The following is a 15,277-nucleotide window of genomic DNA, read 5'->3' as shown; positions in this document are numbered from 1 at the left end:
GAGAGCAAACAGATGGGATGTTGAAAGAGAATGCTATTTGGATCCACAAGGCAATCCAGTAGTTGATCCTAAGAAGGTGGATTTCAATGCAGCGACAGCTGTCTTTCCAACTTGTCAAACGTTCTATACGAGGAGGTCGATAGAGAAAGATTATGAAGCAAATTTGTATAAACGTTTAAAGGAAGTGTTTTACGCCCCGCTTGCGGTATGCGCATATAATGTATATATGAGTGGGCCATCGAGGTGCAAAAGCGAAAGTGAACTAATTTTAACGTTATTTTACTAATTTCATGAAAATAACGTTAAAAGCGGGGGACAATTAATCATGCATCATGTGGTGGCATTGATAGCTGAAAGTCAAAAGGGTACATGCATTAATCGGTCTTTGTCCCGATTGCTTAGTGTTATATGCCTTATGTCCAAGGCTTGATGCAAAACTACTATCAATCCGGGGGTCTCACTAGAAGCAACCTCTCTATTCCTACTAGGTAGAGGTAAGGTTGTCTACATCTTACCCTCCTCAGACCCTACCTTAGCTTTGCAATTGGTGGGATTTACTGAGTATGATGATGATGATGATGATGTTTAAAGGAAGTGTTTTACGCGAGTCTACCAAAGGTGATGGAGTTGAAGAAGAAGAAGAAAGATAAAGATGTTGAGAAACTGGTTGAAGAGCTGAAGAAGACAGTAGGAGACGCTGATGAGAACAAGCAGAAGGTTGATGAAGATTAGAAGAAGACGACAGAAGAGTCCAAGGTGCCAAACGAACCTGAGGTAAAAATTCAAATTGAATCTTCTTAGTCGTCAAAAACCGATGAAATTGTTAAACATTTTGTTGATAAAACAGAAGAACAGTGCAGGAAATGCATGGAAACGTGCAAAGCTTGTACTGAAAAAGACGAAAACTTAAAATCAAGAAATATTGAGTTTACCAAAATTGAAATTGTTTTCAAAAAAATGTAAAGAAATGATTGAAAATGAAGAAGTTTTGAAACAAAAGTTGAAAAGCTGACACTGCAATGTCAAGGTTTTGAAAAGGAAAATGAGATTTTAAAACAAAAGTATTCAGCAAGCTGCAATGAATGTTTACAAAAGGATACTATCATTCAAGAATTATAGAAAGAATATGATAGAATGAAATGGTCAAGTCATAATGTACAAGAAGCTTATGATACTTTGAATAGACAAGTCAAATGTATGGACAGTAGATTGTCAGGAAGTTTAAAAACACCAAGACTTGTTGAGGCCAAGTATCAAGAAAAGCAACAGGAGTTAAATAAATGTATTGATGAAGTTGCTAAAGTAAAACAAGAATTGGCTGAAAAAAGAAAAGATTGTTACAAAACTTCAAAGTTATCATAGTTCTTCGTACATTCTCGAACGTATTTTCAACATCACACCTGTTAACAAAGATTCTGTAAAGAATAAAAAAGGTATTGGTTTAGAATATCATCAGGTGCCACCACCGCTGAGGGATAATTACACGTTCTATGATAACGAAAAGGTGGCAAAAGGTCTTAACATGGTTGACCAATTACCTGAAAATATTGATGTGACTTACACCAAATCTAATGATGTTGGTGATTCAGAGGCGATAAGTAAGGTGGTTGAAAACATTTTGAGAGACGATTCTACCAAAAATGGTAAGTCTGAATCACAAAATGAAGATGAGGATAATTTTCACAAAAAAAAAACTTTTTTGAAAAATTCGAAATCCGAGAAAAATGCGAATGATGATCCAAAGGGATTGGCATATACCATGATTGGATTGGACAAATTATTCTCAGATGTTGAGTTTCTAATTCAAAATGTGATTCAGGATAAGATCGACAAAGTTTTCAAACCGGTAGAAATCGAGAAAACTGAAATTGCTAAATTTGCTGGAAAAGCGAGCAAGAAAACTTTTTATAACAAACCTGGTTACAAAAAGAGAAACATGAAGGCTGGGTTGGGTTATAAAAAGAAACAAAATCATAAGAAACGTTTTGAAAAGTCAAATCATCATAAAAAGACGAACTTTGTTCATAGAATAAGTTCAGAAGAAGAGAAAGAACTCAAATTTAGACGACAGTCTAATGAAAAGTTCTATGCTCAAAAGAAACAACAACAAGCTAAAGATGTTTCGAAGAAAACATGCTTTAAATAGAATCAAATTGGACATGTTGGTCACAAATGTCCAAATCTGAAGCCTGTTGATGTTAAAAAGGAAAAGAAAGTTGAGTTTGTGAATCAGAAGTTAACCAAGTTTGAGACAGAACAAACTTGGAAGCCAAAAACACTTAAGGATGAATCACAACAAACTCAAAAACCAACAACACCTAGATTTGAGACAAAACATAGTTGGAAAACAACGGCTGATCTAATAAAGCCACACCAATTTTGGAAACCAGAAGTTGATTTGTCAAAACAAAACATTCAAAACGTGTCACAATTTTATCAAAGGAATGTTTTAAAGGACAAATATGGGTGGCAAAGAAACAGACTTCTGTGACAGAGAAAAATAAAGAGAATATTTTTGAGAAAAATGAAAAAAATTATCCAGTTTTACCTGGGAAAATACGTATTAAGTTACCCGAGTCAAAACAGGCTTGGGTTGCTTTATTCAAATGATTGAATTGTTTGATTGTGTAGGTGCTCCAGATGTTAGCTGAATATCAAATCGGAGAGCGGAGCCGCCCGGCACGGAAGGCATAGGAGGAGGCACTTCACTGAGAATGAAAATGGGAGTTTAGTTTTTTTTACATAAGTAAAACATAAACCAAAACAAACTAAAAACAGAAAAACTTAAAAACCAAAAATATGTTTTATTTTGTCAAAATTGAAAAATGAAAAATAAATATGTTTGTTTTTAAATTCGCTAAAAATCAAAAATTCTAAAAAAAATAATATTGATGGAATATGCCGAAACCCTCACGGCTGAACAAACATGGATATTTCACAAGTGATTAAATGGTTTTAACATTGTTAAAAATCAATGTGTTGTAAATCATGGGGGTACTTTATGCAAGACAGAGCGTGTCTAAGAAGAAAATAGATGGTGAGATAAAGCTGTCTATATTGGTTTGTCAAATTCTCTTTTAAATGTGTTGAATTTTAAGGGGAATATATATTTTCAGAAAATACAAAAACATTTGAAAATTTGAAAAAACCCAAAGCATAAAAATTAAAAAAAAAGAGTTTTGTGTAAAAAAGAGGAAATGATAGTACATCAGTTAGATAGTCACAGTACGTTAAAGAAATGGAAAGTTTAATGTGATAAATGGTCTCACTGATGATATGCCAGTAGGTTTTTACATATTTAGTAGATTAATTTCGAGATATGAACCTAAATATCAATAACTTTCTTATCTTGTGGGGAACATCTCTCGGATATATGGACAACCTCCGAAATTTCGTTTGAGAGGTTGCCTGATTATGAGATACTAGGTCTTTATACTTATTGATATCTAGGGTATTATACTTGGTCTTCTGATTTTGTGTCAGCAATGGCCTAGACCTCGTATAATACTTTGCGTGCTTTAAAAAGCTTTCCCTCTGTATAAAAATTGAAAAATATCGAAAAATATAAATCAAGTGTAGTTGTAAAGAAGATCCCTAAGCGGGACACACCTCAAAGTCGAGCCTTCATCTCTTTGACTGAACGATAGTTCATACCTGAGCTCTCAAGGCCTTGCATTACCCAGAGAACAGATATCAATATAGTATATTCACTTGTAAGACTGAATTTACGGAATCTTGATACGGGAGTATATTCTGAGGTAGAACACGTGAATAAGTTAAGTTCCTTAAAACACTAAATCTCGTATCTCGAATCAATTAAAGTTTGTGTGAAAATTCAAGTGGATCAGTATACTGACAATCTAAGTGAATCGTTTAGAGCTTAAAGTCTAAAAAGGTCAACGGTGCTAGTGATTTGTCATAAACTTATATGATTCTCTAATGTGAACTTAACAAAAAAAAAAATATGTTTGTGAATATTTCTTTATTGCATTTCATTTTAAAGAAAAATTACAAAAAGATTTTTGGAGTGTTTTAGCATAAACTTTAAAAAATACAAAAAAAATTTGTTCTAATTTATTTTCGACAACCGATGTCTGAAAGCTGAGTTTCAAAATCTGAATATGCTGAACATGTTTCTGAAAAATAAACAAGTTCATTAATTTGAAACTTGAGGATTTTAAAAAAAATTGAAAAATAGTTTGTGAATCTCCAAGGTCATTAAGTTGGACTTGGAAGATAATCTTTTCAAAACCTCATTGTTAATCATCTGAGAAGAGTTTTTGGATGCTTTCATTGTCAAATACATAGTTATTTGATAGAGGGAGTAAATTCGGGTAATTCTGGGAGATTTCAAATTATTAAAATTTTGAAATTATAAAGAACTAGGCAACAATTTTAAAATGTGCAATAGAGCTAGGTTCTCGATCCTAGTATATATTGAGCTTTAAATGTCATATTTTGATGCTTAGAGTCAGATTACCGATTCTGGATGATCTATAAAATTTCATTGTTAAATATTTGTGTTTAGAGCTAGGATTACAATCTTGAACCTAAATTGTCAAACATTTTATAAGGTGTTTGAAATTGTTAAGCCAGATTACGATCCCGATAGCCGAGTCTAAGGGGGAGTCTGAAGACGAGCTCAAAGAAAGGGGGAGCTTGTAATCGAAGAGCCAGGTGTCGACCCAGAAAAGTCGCTAGAAGCTTATCGAAAGGGGGAGCCTGGAGAAAGAGTCAACTGAAAGGAATTGCTAAAGCAGGAAGCAGATTCAGGTAGAGCTGGTTAAAGCAAAAGGGGAGTCTGTGGTACTGAAGATGTCAAAGCTTCGTGAAGACTCAGAAAGAGAGAGAAGATAGAAAGCTACGAGATTAACTGTAGTAATATCCAAGGGGAGTCTGTGAGTGCATAATGTCTATCACTTCTGTTAATCACGAATCATAGCAGAAAACTGATCAAAACAAGGTTTTATATTGTTAAATATAGGAGAATGGTAAAATTGTAAATATGGAGAGAATCCTTATGCCTTGCTTATAAATAGGAGGCTTATGTTAGGAATTTAGAACTTTTGCACTTTTGAGGAGCTTTAGAGTTCTAGAGAGAGAAAGTGCTACAAGGTGATTCATGGTGCTTGTACTTTGTCAAATACTCAATCGGATCATCATATTATTACGTTCTTGTGTCGATCCACATACGTACCCGAATTCAGCACGTGATACATGTTCTTCGCAATCACCGGGAGTTCGAATTCGGTCCGGAAACGCATCCACAATTTGGGCCAAACACCTCCTCCTCATTAGTTAAATCATTCTTGGCCCAGCTCCCTCAAACCCGAAGCTGAGCCCAAGTGGGTCCGGCCCACATAATTCGAACACAAACACACACACACACAAAGTTGTGCATGGTTTTCATTATTTCACAAACACAAAATAGGAAACTCTTGCACTCTCTTCCTTCTCTCTTAGATCGATGGCAGCCCTTCTTGTCGAAGCTCTCTTCTCTTTGAAAAATTATCTCTTAGTATTCGGTTAGTATGTCTGTGACACCCCCCGAAAACATTGTAACACCCTAGCTCCTCAGTGACTGCGCTCAAACTTTCGGGACGAAAGTTCTTGCAACTTGGGGATAATGTGTGATCGGAGTGTCGCGCTCCGGTCAAAGATAATATATATAAGCCCTATTTACCCTTAACAAATAGCTAGTGGTAGCAAGGGGTCGAACCACGAAGAGTATGTGGTTTGCGAATGGATTTGGATGAATTCTTAAAAGGTGTCACAATTATGAAGCTTGCTAATTTGTTTTTTTTTTTTTGTATTTTTGTTTGGTTGAAAAGTGGTGAATTAAACTAGTGAAATTGATTAAATTACTAATGATTAACAAATGCAAGAAATGTAATTGATGGTTTAAACAAGATGTGGAAAACAATGTTCACACCCGGTTCGGTAATTGCAATCCTAGGGTTCTTACACGTTTTAAATTTGATTCACTTGAATATATTATTAACGGATTTCTATCATCAAAGCTTAGGTGCCAATTGCTATCAACGCATATCACAGACCACAATGCACTTCGTTACTTCGGACAAGTAAAACCTTTTGAATGACAAGGGATAATTGCACAAACTTGTTTCGTAAAGTCAAATTTCATAACTCATTCGACAATTCACAAATATAGTTCAAATTCAAGACTTTTATTAATCAATTCAAATACAATTCAAGTTGTCACAAAATCAAACTAATAACATTGTTCAAACCCTAGACTTACAACAACCTACACCGGGGTGAAACCTCCAAGAAATTAGCCGCTCATGGTGAACGAGACTTGATCAACGGATGCTTGAGACTTGAATTGGGTCATCTTGAAGCTTGAATATGGATGAATGGTGGATGGTTAGGGTTTTGGTGAAAGTTGATGGTAGAAGGAATGATGGAGAAATGGTTAGGGTTTGTGGAAGATGATTGTGGATGATTCTTGTTGATGATTCGGTTGATTAGGATGAAGGTTGATGATGATAGATGGATTGCTAATCAAGATGATGATGATTTCTGGCTCCAAGACTCTATTCAAACTCCAATTAGAGTGTAACTTATGAGTTAATGGCCTAAGAGCCAATCAAAATCGATCTTAACCATAAAAAAACCCAAAATTCGTGTAACGAAAAACTACTACCCGTCGCCGACGGCTTGGGGCCCGTCGGCGACGACCTCCCCATTTATTGAATCCGTCCGATGGGTTAATTGATTGGATACGGATTTTCTGGCATACGGGCTTTTCTGTGGGGCGTCGCCGACGACCCCTCAAAACTCCATTTTCCATTTCGTCCACTTTACACTCCCGGTCGATCCGTAACACGTCCCGATTGTCTGTTTTTCCTCCCGGTAGCTCGTAAGGCTCCCAAAACGCACCTTAAACTTCATTAAACCTGCGAAACACAAATCTAATTAAAAGTAGGCTTTTCAAGATTAAAAGTTAGGTAAAAACCTAAACTTAAACACAATCGAATAGACACTTTGGGTTTTCCCCGCACAACTATATTATACGTTACCGTTAATGTGAAATTATTAAATGATAAGTAATATATGGGCTTTTTGTGATTATGTTTATGTGTTATGATGATTAATATAGTTTTTATTAATTGTGGTAAATAAACTAATAACATGCCCACCCCATTTCTCTCTACTTCAGGCTACATACTTATAAGGGTCTCACACCCTTGTGATCGGCCCAACAGAAGCCCAAATCACACTCATTAAACCCTACACTGACCGCACAATAGAAAGGGGAGCACATTTATTAGTGCGCGACCAATCCTACCACTTATATAAATACCATAGCCGACAAACAAAGGAATGTTTTGCAATCACTCCCATACACAGCAATCCCAATACGCCACCTTCTCTCTCTTTCTTTAATCCCTCCATCTCCAAAAGCAAACCAGCAAACACCTCCCCCTCCATAATCGGAAAACCCAGTTTCGTTGAAAATATCCGGCCGCTCATTTCCCATTCAGTCACCGGCTACCTCATTTTACTCCGGTTGTTTGAGGGAGACAACGGTGTTCCACTCCGTTCAATCTCCGGCAGCTCACAACTCTCCAGCTCAAAACTTCGTTCATCCCTTTTCTTAACACACTCTTTTACGGCATCGGATTTAGGTTAGAACACCATCACTTTTAAGAGTTATGCTTGAAAATAGTGATTCATGTTACATGGTTTAAATGATGATCGCGATTTTTGTTAAATGATAAATGAATCTATTTGTGTGGAATGGTTTCGATAATGACATGAACCTGTGACATCTCATGGAAGAGCGATATTTGAATGTTTTGATGATGGGTTTCATGAAAGTGTACAACCATGTATGCTCAGTGTACAACCTAGTTATGCATGGTTGGATGTTTAGAAAAAGGAATAATTCATGAGGACCATGACTCAGACTAATTGATTTAACGATGTTAATAATGTTCTTGAATGTTCGAGTCCGTGTTAGGAATCAGAAGGGTCAATGTTTAGTAATATGATAGGTATATGTAACACCCCAAGACTCAAATTATTAAATTCGTAGGTGTGCTACCATGTTAAATAAATGAAATACAATAACTAAGTTATTAAACTTAGTTAAATGCCTACAAGATAAGTAAAGGAAATGAAATTGGTGGCAATTATGATGATGTATTAAACCTAAGGGACTACGGTTAACAAAGTAGAAACTTGAATTAATTAAAAGAATAAAAAGAAAATCTAAAACACACACACTGTGTGTGTTTGTCTGGGGATCGAACCAATCACAAGAAAAAGGGTGAAACCCTAATTCACAAGAATCATCAAATTAGAAAGGGGAATTCAGCCAATTCTATTGCATGTACAAGGATTGTTGATCATCCATGTGCTCTTCACATTAAGTAAGTTTAATTTTAAGTTTTCGTGATGTTTGATGTTATGGGTTATGATTAATCCATGAATTGATGCAAAAATTGAGCATGAATAAGTGTTATAATCCTCGTATGGAGTATGTGTTATGCATGATTTTGATCAATTAGGTGTTTGGAGGTGAAACCCACCATAGATAGTGAAGATTGCGACATGGGTATGTCACCCATGTCTAATCTTTGTTAAATTCTTGATATTATGTTATAGATGATGAATTCTTGCTAGTTAGCTTGAATATGGTATGAAGTTCGTTTGATGCTTTGTTGAGTTGATAATTGAAACTAAAGAATTTGGAAGAAAAAGAATGAAAATACTTGTACATTATGCTTAGATATTAGTACGCACACCAAGTGTTTGATGAAATGACTAGGTGAAGTTAGAAAGTGAAATTGTATGCAAGAATTTGGTGATTTTGCATAGGATGTGATAATGTTGTAGTTGATAGTTAAGTTAGCATGAGATACGTGTTTTGGATGAAATACATGTGGGTAGTTAGTTGATGATGTGATTCGGTAAAAGTATGCTTTAGGAACTAGTACCCTATGCTTGAAAGGTGGTGCACACCATGAGTCGGATTAGTGGCTTAATGGTAATTTAGAATGAGCGTGTACTAAGTGTAGAAGTTGTGGACTACTAGTTAAGTATGATGTTACGATTGCATTAAAATGGCTAACTTGGTATGTAGTTGCCAAATGTAGGATCATGAAAGCGTTACTATGTGTAAAAATGATTTTGGGAACATAGGGTATGAAATCAAGTAATCATGTAGTTGTATGTACCACATAACGTGAAAGTGAAATGTGTATGCCGTTACTACAATAATCTATCATACCAAGATAAATGTGTGTGTTCATAAGTTGGAAATAAGTAAGCATGACCGTTGACTTTCAGAAAAGTCAATGAATATGCGAGTGACATGATTAGACTTATGAATGTGTTTATGAGATTTTAAAGAATCGTGTATATGTGTTAGGACAATTATGTATAGGTATGTATGATAATAAATTGATTAAGAGAATGTTCAACAATGTGGTTGTCGGTTCATGTCGTATGCTTATTAATTTTTTACTAATGAAAGTCTATGTAGCTAAGAGTAAGAAATGGATGTGATATGAACGAACGTGCATACTAACTATGATATGGACGTAATGACTTGAAAGGATAGGAACCACAATAGACCTGGACTCAGGTATAAAAGGCTAAAGGAAAGGATATGAGGAAGCATTCACAAAATGGGCACTCAAGGTAACTGATTCCGATTCACTTTATAGTATGTATATAGGATTTTCATGTTTATTGTCACACCCCGACCGCGTAAAATAACAAATCACGACGGAATCGTCGGGGAGTGTTGTAACAGAATCATTGTTTCATAACACATGGAAATTTGAAGTTTTGTTTTATTGAATTAAAAGAGGTTACAATGTCTTAAAAACAAAAATACATAACATAATTAACTAGTCTTGCATCTTTTATTGTCACTAAAGCCCAAGTCCTCCTAAGTGTATCTTGATCAATCCTATGCATCAGCTCCTGAAAACACATGTGAAAACAGGTACGTCAGCATAAAAATGCCTGTGAGATACATAGGTTTTATTAAAATAAGATTCATGACTTGTAAGTTTAAAGAAAATGTTTAACAAAAGTTAGTCATGAATATTGTAAAATGTTTTCTTTTATAAATCATACAAAAAGTGATAAGAAATCAGATGATATAAAAGAAAGATGCATAGATAAATAATAACCAAGTAAAAATGAGTTTGTATAAAATATGTTGTTTGTAAAACAATGTTTATGTGAAAATATGTTATTTGTGTAAAATATAATATGTCTAAATTGAAATGGTTTAAATAGCGCTACGATATGTAATACCATAAAAGCACCTATATATAGGAAGTACCAGTGGCGTATCCACCATGCTTTTATCATATTACACACGCCTCGTTATTTAAATCACTTACCAAACAAACCACCAATGTAAAAATGTTCATGTATAACCAAATGTAATGTATAGTGAATAAAAGCATTTACTCAACCCTATATGAAAGAAATGTACAAAACAATGTATTTGATAAATTATAATCAAAAGTTATGTTTTGTAAAATAAATGCAAGCTTTACTGATACAAACATCTATGCGGCAATGTTCTAACACATACATCCAAGCCTTGAGACTGTAGGATAAACCCTAGAACAATGTCAAAGGTCTACCAAAAATTTTTTCGGATTCGGTCATTCCTTCCACCCAAACAAACCTAGGATTTCAGGAACGGGAGTTGTCTATGACAACCCTCACCATTACAGGTACCGTACAATTAATTAATTTTAATTATGTGCTTAATGACTGTGTTTGATTACAACTGGCAATTTAAACTGCTTTATGATTTTTGTATCATACATACATATGCATCATATTTCATACTGTCACTCCATTTATTACACACAAACAGTAGTGACATACTTGATGCACAAAGCACACTGAACGGATAATTCAGAAACATGCTGACAATGCCAGCACATAGACAGACAGTGTTTTGAGACCCAGTATGGGCCAGGAATAAGGTACTACACTAGTATGGAGTGTAGGGAAGTGAGGACCATAAAACTGCGTCACTAGGTGACAGTTATAGTGCCGGGAAGTGCCTAAAACACACTTTAAATGCGGAATTCTGCATTTACTTATAAAATTCAGCTGGATCTAGCTGGATAACCGGACTAAGTGCCAGGGATCAATTGTGTTACAAAAAAATATATATAAGACACTTTAAAGAATAATTAAGCACTTTAACGGAACAGTATCTAGCTGGATAACCGGACATCACCCAGGACACCAAATTTTTGGCAAATACATTGTTTATTTATTTCCTGGCTAGTCTTGATCCCGGAACACTCTAACACCCACTAAAAGCAACTAACTAACATATGGAAGTTATACTTGAATTCTAACTAACCTTTTAACCATTTAGTTGCAAAATCTTTACCTTAACCCACCCCCCCCCCTTAAACTGATTTCGGTCCCAAGTGGACCCACCCCACATCCACACCATACTTCATAATCTTCTCATTGATTTAATTCCATTTTTATAATAGATGGTTACTTGTTGAACTTGCCAAAACATTAAGAACATATCTATATAAGTATGGAGCCATAGATCACCACCATCACTTCTCATTATCACACCACACCCTCACACCCCACTCCCTCCTCTCGGCTCACCTTGACCGCCCCCATCACCACCACTAAACCACCATCTCCATCCATTTTTCAAGCTTCATTCAACTGTAGTAGAAGGATTAAAGGAGCTTGCAACTTGTGGAGCTTCAAGGGACCTTGTTTCTTGCTTCTTCATCATCATTTCTCATCATCTTCTACACTAGATTCTTCCCTAGCCTTGTGCTAGTAGTAAGCTCTTGTTTAACTCTTGATCATCTTGCTTTTATGGTTAAAAGTTGTATTAAGACTAGTATGTTCAAAACACTAAAGAAACAAGAACAAGAATAATGAACATGAAGCTTTACATATAAAAGTTACATGAAGATGAAATGTGACTAGTAGGATGTTGTTATGAGTATGTTGTTAATTTTATGATGATGCTTGGTTGTGTGATGTTAATCACCATATGATCTTGTTAAATAATGTTTAGGAACATGATTTAACAAGAATAGAAAGTGGTTATGTGATACATAAAATAACCACCTTCTAGTTTGATCATGAACTTGAATAAAAATGATTTTCTTAAAATATAAGTGAACAAGTTGATGGATGATCATGTTGATCCAAGTTTTACAAAAGATTTTTGTAAACAAACCAAGTTCAAGAAACGATCTCTTAAAGATTATGATTTTTACATACACTTACATATTTTTGGAAGTGAAATAAGTGTGAAAATCTTTTATTTACAAGAAGAGTTCAAGAGTTTTATTTTTGTAAAAATTGTTTACAAGTTGTAAACACTAAATTATTTTAAAAGAATGATTTTTAAAGAAATAAATACGCTTTGGAAGGTAACTAAGTCCACTAAGAGCTTTAGCAAGTTACTACGCGTTTTCGAAATTTATCAAGTTCATGATTAGGGTGTAACCCATATATTTTTGCTCTTGATAATGTAAAGATTGATTGTTGATGATTGTTGATTGATTTTGAAAAGAAAAAGATATGCTAGTAAGCATGGACACCTCCGTTTTTAGGGGAAACTCTGGCGAAATTTTCTAAAAATTTCAACACTTAGAAAATATTTTCTAAACAAGTGTTACAAGTATATTTTATAACTTGTGTTACGAACATAAACTTCGCCCTAAATTTTGTATCAAAATACAAGTATCGGAGGTTGATTTTCTTAAATAAAAATGGATAAATATATATTTAGAATATATGTTTTACATTAATACGCTTGTGTGATTATTTGTTTATTTTGTGAACTAGTTATATTATTTAGGGAAAAATAACGTAACTTAGCAAAATGCCATCACGTTTTATAATTCCGGAAATACTTTTACGAATATATTTTGGGAAATATTATTTGGACACAAAGAATGAAAATATATTATTTTTGGGAAAAAAATATATATATTTTCGGAATGCATTATTTTCGACAAATGTGTTAAATATATTTTTATAAGTGGAGTTTAAGAATATATTATTTTCGGAACCATCAAAAATACATCTATAAATACCCCCATCCTTGGGAAGGAAATACACATATAAAATACTTGAGAAGTATGAACACGAAATAGTTGCCTAACTATTATTCCGAAATCCTAAAAATAAAACTCAAGTTAAATTAATTATTATTATTATAACAAGAAGTTATGACTTGGAACAATAACAAAGTAACGTAACTCAAACCCGAAATACAAAAGCAAGGGACGGCCCGTTCGTCTAATAGACATTAGTACGTTGTAGGTCGTCAGGCAGCTGGTCAAGTTTGAGTTGACGTTACGATACAGGAGACGCACTTCAATGAGTTCATGTCCCCCTTTTCTTTTTAACTGTTTTCAGTTTTACAACTTCGGGGGTGGAATACATGTTACAATTATACAGACATTTTTATACATGGTATGGTTAGCTTAAGGAGGGTTTACTACTTAGATCATGTGAGTGGTGGGTACAACACTTAAGGCCATTAATCCTCGTTGTAGGACCGAGGGACATGAGTGATAGATCTATTTGGGTGTAGCGAGCCCACACCCGTGAGGCCGGGGCGGCCGATAGTGGTGACTATGTCTTCCAGCCGGAAGCCCGGTACAAATTTGCTAGGTTTGAGTACTTTCTGTACCATTTCACACATACATGTGGCTTTGCAACCCATTGGTGATCTCTTTTTCCTTATTGCTATATACCAGGGACTTTCATACATACACTGTTTACAAAGGTTTATACATAATCACATACACATGAACTCGCTCAACTTTTTGTTGATTTTTCAAACTACATGTATTTCAAGGAATTGATCGGATCTGGCGGGTGATGCATGTTAGGCTGCGTAATAAATAAAGATGTCATCCAAGTTTGTTGGGTTTGGGAGGTGTAACCCTTGCCTGGACGGTTCACATGTCTCCAAACCCCGTTTTATTTAGAGTCTTTTATTGAGTCCGTTGTGAACTCATTTTTAAGCAAGTCATGGATGTAAATTAATTTAGGTAGTTGTTTCAAGATAATTGTGTTATGGTATTGTTAAACTTATTGAATGGATGAACATCTTGTGTTTTATTTTCATATAGCATTGTTGTGATTGTTGCTATGGTATTAAGAAGTCACACCAAATAAACCCACGCTTCCGCAAAAGCCAGGGTGTGACAGCTTGGTATCGGAGCCTCGATCATAGCGAACTAGGATTCTTTCTCGAGTCTAGACTATGATCACTAAGGCTCTCACGAAAACATTTTTACATTGCATACACTAAAAGTCCAGATCCGGGGCACAAACATTTTACAAACAAAAGGGCACAATTACACATTTAAAAATTCATATTTCAGTCTTAGAGACTGAGGGAGTTCAGCCTTAGAGGCTGGGGAGGTTCAGTATTAGAGACTGAAGGGTTCAATCTTAGAGATTGGGGAGGTTTAGTCTTAGAGACTGGGAGGTTGGTCTTAGAGGCTAGGGATTTAGTCTTAGAGACTGGGAGGTTTGGTCTTAGAGACCCAGGAGTTGGTCTTAGAGACCAGGGGATTAGTCTTAGAGACTGGGAGTTAGTCTTAGAGAGCAGGGAGTTAGTTTGAGGGGCTAGGAAGTTCAGTCTAAGAGACTGGGAGGGATAGTCTGGGGAAGACTAGGATGATTACTTGCTTGCATTATTGAGACTTACATGATTACTTGATTATATGTTGATGTATGTGCATATGTGTGGTTGTGTTATAGACACTATGGCTTCTTCTTCCGATACTAGAGTATCAGATACATTGGACCCCATGGCGATTGTATCGGACGATGAGATACCATCCGAGGGAGAGGTTTACACGTCGGATACCACGAGCACGGATGATGTTGATTTTCAGCCATTCGCTCTACCCGACTTCGGGGATGAGGTTCAGCCCGCTGATGGCATTCTAGCTGGGGATCTACCTCTTGCTGAGATCCTTGCTCCTGCTCCACTTGCCGCATTTCCCGTAGAGGATTTGCCACTCGATGTTGTGTCTGATGACGACATCGATCTTTTCATTGAGGGTCCCCTGGAGGACGACCATGAGGGTGGGGCCCCGATTGCTGATGATATCGTTATTCCTATTGTTCAGGCTCATGTGGAGGAGGGTCCTTCTGATTCACCTGGTCCAGACTTGTAACAACTGCCACTAAAATCAATAGTTAGGACAATAATTAGTCAATAAGGAAACCCTAATTGAGACACCCAAGT

This window comes from Helianthus annuus, chromosome 15 (genome assembly GCF_002127325.2).
Source record: "Helianthus annuus cultivar XRQ/B chromosome 15, HanXRQr2.0-SUNRISE, whole genome shotgun sequence".
Lineage (NCBI taxonomy): Eukaryota > Viridiplantae > Streptophyta > Magnoliopsida > Asterales > Asteraceae > Helianthus > Helianthus annuus.
The sequence above is the reverse complement of the archived record's forward strand: the minus strand, read 5'-3'. Positions refer to the sequence as shown.